Genomic DNA, 8618 nt, shown 5'->3' on the forward strand with positions numbered 1-8618 from the left:
CATGCAAAGTTGCAAAACCTGGATATTTCAAAAAGTGTCCACAATTTTGGCCACCACTGTATACCCGTGCAACAGCAGAGCGGCCTGGAGTGACATTTCCTGGCAGAAAGGTGGGGCATAAATTAAATAAATAAATAGATCCTTCAGAAATGTGTAAAGAGATGGAGAGGAGGCAATGAATTGCCCCTGCTTTCGTGTTCAAAATGTTGGTGTGAGCTGGTTCACCCATTTCCTAGGACTGGCTCCCTCATCCACCTCCCAGGTACTAGAACAAACACATCTTCAAACTAGCAGCGTCCAAAAACAGTCTGTTCCTTGAATTCCTTATAGGCTTCCAAGAATACTTTGCATAAGATCTGACACCTTTTTACGCAATTTACTGCATTTATCTTATTAAAAAAAAAGTGCCGTGCACAATGTGAGCAGCAGGCGTCCGCCTCTTGTGCGTTGCCAACCCGTTGGAAAACAATCGCTGCTCCCGAGATAAATGTACCTGGGACCTGCATTAAAATGATCTTCATGGGATTAAATGTCAGTCTTTCTCTTCCAAGGAGGAGGGCTCCCCAGCGGAGATTACTGGAAAGAAAACAGGGACTTGGCCGCTGTCCAGAAAACCCTGCTGATGAACTCATGCTTTTGCTTCCAAGATGATTCAGTGCTCCACATTCTGCCCTGGTAACACACCAATGTCTGCAGAGACGTCAAGAAAAGGTAACACAAGGCTTCCTGTGACTAACAAGAATCATGTGTTGGGCGGCTTCAAATGTTGCCTCCAGGACACATTAGGAAAACACCCGTGCGCTTGCGTATTTGTGCATTAGGGACCCCCGACGGCCCCTATTTTCTGGTAAATTCCTGTCCCTGTTTTTGCCTTTGCAGGACGCTTTGTTGACATTATTTGTGCAGCCCCCTAGACGGAAGCCTCCGATCACAGAGGCTTCCAAGATTCCTACGCTCTGCCAGGCTGCCCATGGAAACTAACGCAGCAATCCTATTTGGGCACGTCAACTCAGTAAGTCTCATTGAGTTCAATGGAGCTTATTCCCAAGTAAGTGGTTATTGTATTCCAGATGAGAGGGGGCAGCAGGGCCTTCCCACCAGCCTGAACAGTCTCCTTAATTTCTTTTTATTTTCTTCCTCTTCCCTCCCCATCGCCTTTTCCTTGTGTGTCATGTCTTTTTTAGAATGTCAGCCTGAAGGCAGGGACTGTCTTCTTTACCGATCAATTGTAAGCCGCTCCGGGAGCCTTTTTGGCTGAGGTGCGGGATAAAAAATACTCTAAATAAATAAATATGCTGGGCACGGCCTGCCTTTTCATACACTCAGTATGCTACTGAGGCATACTTTGAACACTTGATAACTGGCTGTGTGACAAGCGACGAACGTGTGTGTGTCCCCAGTTTGAGGGGGTCCTCAGCAAAAAGTGTGAGGATGCTGTAAAGTTTGCAAGGGTGAGAAACATATTCAGGCTTTTTTCTTCTTCTTTAAGCTGTTTGTACCCTGTAGTTCAGTTATATCCATCTCCAAGGTGAAGTTGCAATAATCATAAAACAATTCACAATGAATGAATTAAATATACTTGTCCCCACACACACACACCTTTTTAGCACTACATTCTCTCTTCTCTGCTTTAGCCTCACAACAGCCCTTTGTCAGGTTAACCTGACAAAGTGATCTCTTCAAGGAGGCCGAGTTAAGCTTTATCATGAAGACTTGAATCTTTCTTACCTACCTCCAAATGTAGCCACCCAACCATCTAGCAAGCACCGGTGTCCAATTAAATCAGGACTGGAGACAAAGGAGGGTATTTATTTTTAAAACAGCCCTCTGCCACTGAAGCCCCAGTAACTGGAGGCTTTATGAACGAGGCTCCTGAGAATACACAGAAACGAAGCCACCGAGCTAATTGCCTGGAGAAATTTGGTCACCAAATATAACTGCGAAGTTGCAGGCTCTTTCTCCCAAAGGGTGTCTCTCACAGAACAACAGCTACAGAGAAGCAAGAGGGAAAATACACGACACCCAACAGTGTGAGTTTGTGTTGTAGGAGAAGATCTCCAAACTAGGTTAAGGAAGCATGTCCGGTGGAAATTAGCTATTACCTCTAGGTAGGCCTGCCGGAAAGGGCTAGTCTTTATAGCTGTCTATGGGCTCATCTACACCAAGCAGGATGTTCCACTATGAAAGTGGTATGAAACGGTACATAAAAGGCAGAAGCCACACTACTGCTTTATAGCGGTATTGAAGTGCACTGCAGGATCTACACTACTGCTTTGTAGTGGTACTGAAGTGCACTGACAACTGTTGGGGCCCATGACACATCTACACCAAGCAGGATATAGCACTATGACAGCGGTATACGGTGTGTGTCAATGGGCCCCGACAGTTGTCAGTGCACTTCATTACTGCTATAAAGCAGTCGTGTGGCTCCTGCCTTTTATATATCGCTTTCATAACACTTTTATAGTGGAATATCCTGCTTGGTGTAGATGAGCCCTTAAACTCAGAAAGAATGTTAAGGCGACAAATCTCCTCCGGCAGGCCATTCCACAGTCTGGGGGCGGCAGAAGAAAAGGTCTAGTCTGAGCTGAGTAGTATAAAAAGGCCTCCAGCTGTCCTGGGAGAAAGTTACTCATGCATTGCTCTCTGAGGTTCCGTAAGCCTGGCCATGACGACCTTTTTTAAAATCAGGAGAGGAGAACAAGTGACTTTCAAAAAACACCTGGTGATTTCATGACAGAGGTAAGATTCAAACTGGAGACTTCTTCATCCGTATCTTAGGCCTTAGCTAGACCTAAGGTTTATCCCAGGATCGTCCAGGGGTCATCCCTGTGCATGTAAATGACACACAGGATATCCCAGGAGCAGGCAGGGACAACCCCGGGACGATCCCAGGATAAACCTTAGGTCTAGCTAAGGCCTGTGCCTCTTTGCCACTATGTCACGTCAGCTCTCTAAAGCATTTGTAATTTGGCGAGATGTATGAAGTCACTTTTTTTCAGGCATGCTAAGACCAGCACTTAATTCACTTTTTTTTAAAAAAAAGAAAAGGTTTTGCCAGCCATCAATCTGTCTGTGAACACACGCTTCTGACAGTGCTATTAATAGAAGGCTGGATCACAGTTCTGGGTACTGAAGGTTACATGCAATACTCCAGTATCTGAGCCATACTGTGCAATATCATAAGGTCATTTGCAACAACACATCCTTCTCTGACCAGGAGTCTTGCCTGTGGGTGGTGTCAGGTGCTGGATACAGTGGGGACCCAATCCCAGATCCTTTGAGTTGGGGGGGTCAAATCTCCAACGATTCAGCCACCACTCAAGGTCTGGAGAAAGTTGGGTCTCTTCTACTTTTCCTGCTGAAGGATATTGTGAATTGCACTGGCTGCAAACCAAGCCTGATACATATAATAAACACACAGTCACTTCGGTTACAGTCCTGGACATACAGTTGATCATCCGTGGCCAGAGAGCCACGACGTCTCTGCATCAACACAGTGAAGCCTTCTCATCCATCTCGTCACCAAATTGCATCTCCCTGGAACAGTCCCTGTTTCACCATGTTATAACTTGCACACCGGCCCTAAAACTGGCTTACGATACAGAGTGTATCAACCCAACCTAGTTTCTCGGTTCTCCATTGCAGCTGGTTGGGTTCTTGCTTGTCAAACTGCCACTTCAGTGGTGGGGCCCGGAAAAAGTGACTTCATACATCTTGCCAAATTACAAACGCTTTAGAGAGCTGGGTGGCATAGCGGCAAAAAAACATAGCTAGACCTAAGGATTATCCCAAGCAAATGGAGGGGTCATCCCTGCCTGCTCCAGGATCCCGTGTGTGTCATTTGGATGTACAGGAATGATCCTAGGACAATCCCAGGATATAGGCCTGGTCTAAGATATGGATCAAGAAATCTCCAGTTTGAATCTTACCTCTGTCATGAAATCACCAGGTGTTTCACTTGTCCTCCTCTCCTGATCTTTAAAAGAGGCCATCATGGCCAGACTTGAGGCCTGTGGTTGTGTCTAGACCAGACTTACTCAACCGAGTATCCTTACTGTATTTCTTCGATTCTAAGACGCACTTTTCCCCCCATATAAACATCTCTAAAAACAGGGTGCGTCTTAGAATCGCAGGTGCGTTTATTATTTCTTAGAATCAAAGGGTGTTTTTTTCTGTTGGTGGTACTGAAATTAGTGTGCCTTACAATCGATGGCATCCTACAATCGAAGAAATACGGTAATTTATGTTGGACTGTGACTATTATGGTTTCCCAGCCAAGATGGCCATTGGCTGCTAGGCTAATATGCCTCATCTGCCAGCCACAACGAACATGCAAAGGATCGTGCCTGTATTTGAATTTCTATTTTATGGTTCAGTTATGTAATGTGCATATAGAGAATGTCCACAGGAGTCCAGCAATGGGAGGAAAGCAAGAAGGGGGCAAGTGAACTCTCTAGGAAGAAGGCTTGAATGTCCTCACCCTCCTCTGACACTGCCACCCATGCATGAGAGGTGGGGGTTGAACACCCCTCTTCTGTGCACTCCATTTACTGCTAAAGCAACACTCCCAACTCCCCGCTTTATATGTGTCCGCCATCACATTTGGTTTGGCCCTTACTTCTGGATAAACATGGATCAGGTTGGGCTGTGCAAGTGCTGAACTTTGGCTGGCTTCGGTCCATTGGTATTTATAACTTCTAGCACAGCGAGTCAAACCTGGCCCTCCTCCAAAACAACCCTCAGCTGATGGCTCTTCCATATTGCATTACTCACCTGCCCCACTCACCCCTATTTTAAACACGGCACACACCACATCACACGGCATCTCTCCTCTGCACCCACATTTCATCTGCTCTCTACCGTCATGGGGTGGGTGGGGGTGGGGGAGAGACTAAGAGAAACCCACATCAAAACTCTCTGAGCTCAGCATTTATATAAATGGCAGAACGTAAGGGGTCTTCTTCTTAGGGTGGTCACATGTACTACTTTAGAGAGGGCAGAACTCTGTCTGAAAGAATATCCAGTCCAATTCCAGTTTAAAGATTAAAAAAAAGATTATCAGGGGCCTGAAAGTCACCCATCAGCTTATTCCTGTGTAAAGGATAGTTTAATGATAGCTGTTATTTCCAAATTGGCATCTAAACATTGTTGGTGTTTATTCGTTCAGCCGCTTCCGACTCTTCGTGACTTCATGGACCAGCCCACGCCAGAGCTTTCTGTCGGCTGTCGCCACCCCCAGCTCCCCCAAGGTCAAGTCTGTCACCTCCAGAATATCATCCATCCATCTTGCCCTTGGTCGGCCCCTCTTCCTTTTGCCTTCCACTTTCCCTAGCATCAGCCTCTTCTCCAGGGTATCCTGTCTTCTCATGATGTGGCCAAAGTACTTCAGTTTTGCCTTTAATACCATTCCCTCAAGTGAGCAGTCTGGCTTGATTTCCTGGAGTATGGACTGGTTTGATCTTCTTGCAGTCCAAGGCACTCTCAGGATTTTCCTCCAACACCACCGTTCAAAAGCATCTATCTTCCTTCGCTCAGATTTCGTTATGGTCCAGCTCTCGCAGCCATAGGTTACTATGGGGAATACCATTGCTTTAACTATGCGGACCTTTGTTGTCAATGTGGTGTTTCTGCTCTTAACTATTTTATCAAGATTTGTCATTGCTCTCCTCCCAAGAAGTAAACGTCTTCTGATTTCCTGCAGATTTTATGCAAATCTCTTTCCTCTCTCGCCCTCTTTTTTTGTGATGGGTACGTGGCACCCTATCTCTTCTCTTGGCCTAGGATTTTTTTTATAAAACAAGAAGACTGAAAAGTGTTCAGTTTGGAACATTGACACACTCCTAACGCTCACTAATATGGGTTAGCTAGACCAGTGGTCTTCAACTGGTGGGTCACGACCCAAAAGTAGGTCGCGAGATCAGTCCAGATGGGTCATGACAAAGCTGTTGCTGCTATGTTGGGCATGGAGGGGATTGTGAAAGTGGTTCCCATGTTGCAGGTGGCTCTCCCACACTCGAGGCCTTCAAGAGGCAGCTGGACAACCATCTGTCAGGGATGGTTTAGGGTGGATTCCTGCATCGATGGCCTTGTAGGCCCCTTCCAACTCTGCTATTCTATGATTCTTTGTCTAACCCTACTGCCCCTGTTTTGGGAGAAGATGTTTCAGGTAATAAATCAGAATCTGATTCGGACTAGAGGAGGCTGCTCCAGACACCAGCCAGCCTGTGCCAGTGGGGGAGGAAGCTCTCACGGGTGATTCCCCAGCTGGGAGTCAGCCCTCTCCAGAGCTTAACTCCTCAAGGCCAAATCCTACACACTCAGTGGGAAGTGAGCTTTCTTCCAGTGGAGAGCGCCCTGACAAGCTAGCTGATGCTAGGGTCCGCCAGAAGCTCAAACGCAAGGAGTGGAAGGAAGGTGTGAGAAAGTCGGTCCAACTAGGATTGCGCCAGAACCTGCCTCCGCACCAGGCGCTCTGAAGTTATGGGCACTTGAGAAGGGGGTTCCTGTCCTTCTTGGTCGGACAATTGTCTCACTTAGTTTGCACAGTTTTGCCTACGGGGAAGTTTCCAAGAGATTACACTCTCTTCAGGTAAAAGAGATGTTTGTTGTTTAATACAAGCTTTGTGGATGACTTAGCAAGCCTCGTCATTTGCCTCTCATCGAAAGCAGGAGTGTTCCGAGAAACACAACAGTTGGGAGTTCGAGGTTGGTCTTGGGTCTGGGCCAGCTGAAGACGACTGAGCTAGATGATCAACACATGTGTCTGCCAACTGCGTTATGCAGACTAATCCTATGGGCACTGTGAGAAAGTACTATGAAGTTCAGTGGGGTTTTACTCCCAGCTAAATGTGCATGGGGTTTCCGTGAGTTCCCAGGAGGGTCTCAAACTCCGAATAGGCCCCTGTAGCGATGGCATCATCTACGTGTACAGAAATTAGCAATGACTGTGCTTACCTCCAACTCTGAAAGGTTTTATTATTATTATTATTATTATTATTATTATTATTATTAATTTATTTATATAGCACCATCAATGTACATGGTGCTGTACAGAGTAAAACCTAATGATTTCTGCACATCACGGTGCTTTTTAAAGCTGGTATCCAGGACCAGCATGGTCTGGCAGGTGTCAAGGGCCCTGTGCTCCAGGAGAAGCCACTACCAACACCCTGACCTGTCACTACTGTAGTAAAGCTGTAGCCATGTCTGTTGCCTACCTTTTTTTCTCTGGGTGGTAGCAAGGACTGCCTCACCACCACCGCAACACAGAGGTGGCAAAGATAGCTCCTTCCCATGAGCACTTTCCTGTTTACCTCAGTGAGTGAGTCGTAAGAACAGAGGGAGCCACTGACTCTTGCTCACCTGTCCTCTTCTTCCTGCCAGGTGGGTAATTGGCAGTAAGGTTCCACCCATCTTATTCTTTTGGCAGCGGTTCCTAAGGGGTGGGGACCCTTGAGGGCATCTTGCCAAGGTTACCCAGAGTGAAGAGCAGGCCAGGCTTGTTTCGTTCTACTCAGTTGACAATCCCAGCGAATTGAAGGACAACCTGGCCCCATCACTGCTCATGAGACCCGTCAAGTAGCAGGAAGCTTAGCAGTAAGAGGTGTCCCAACTGCAAGGAAGATAAGAAGTTGCTTATAACTAGAGCTGGGCACAAGTGATTTGATTTGATTTGATTTATTACATTTATATATCGCCTCATAGCCAAAGCTCTCTGGGCGGTTTACAAAAGTTAAGAACAGTGAACATTAAAAAGTATACAAAATTTAAAGCCATCAAAAACATAAACAGTACAAAAACAACGGTATCCATTTGAAAACAACAGTTCTGGGGCCTCTCAAAATTCTCCACCCTGTTTGTGAGTAGAGAAATTGGGCAGACAATTTCACCGAATTTGGACAACCCTCTGTCAGGGATGCTTTAGGGTGGATTCCTGCATTGAGCAGGGGGTTGGACTCCATGGCCTTAGAGGTCCCTTCCAACTCTATTGTTCTATGATTCTATATACCCAAGCGAGTATTTCTCTGAGCATTAGGGGCTCTAGGGACAACACACTACTCAGATTTGGCTTCCACGGGAGGAGAGAGTACTAGAGACTTACTTTTGGCTTATTTGCAAATACACAAGTAAAGCATAAGTGGAGGTAGGCAGCGTGTGCACCCCTGACAAGCAGGAGCACAAACTACACCCAAAAATGTTCCTAGCCTTTAGCTCACAGCTATCTCCAGCTGCTTCTGTCTCTCTGCCACAAAAAAAGAAAAAGAAGAAAAGAAGTGGGGGGTTTCCCACACACAAACACATAATTTTCAACAGCTCCTTCCCCTTAGCTCATGGGATTGGAGAGGAGGTGTGTCACTTTCTAAGTTCTGGTAACCTCTCCTCCTCCAGAACACTCCAGGGAAATCTCCAGCTATTTCCTAAACATTAGCTCCTATTGAGAAAACATTTCTGAGCCATTCACCAGCAGTCTGGCTGACAAAGGAAAGTAGTTTCTGGTCACTATAATAATATACATCACAATTCCAAGGTGTGCATAGATTATTATTTATATAGTGACTTCAAACAGGTGGCCATGATACAGTTTTACCTATTATTATTATTATTATTATTATTAT

Source organism: Elgaria multicarinata, chromosome 22 (assembly GCF_023053635.1).
Source record: "Elgaria multicarinata webbii isolate HBS135686 ecotype San Diego chromosome 22, rElgMul1.1.pri, whole genome shotgun sequence".
In the NCBI taxonomy this organism is placed as follows: domain Eukaryota; kingdom Metazoa; phylum Chordata; class Lepidosauria; order Squamata; family Anguidae; genus Elgaria; species Elgaria multicarinata.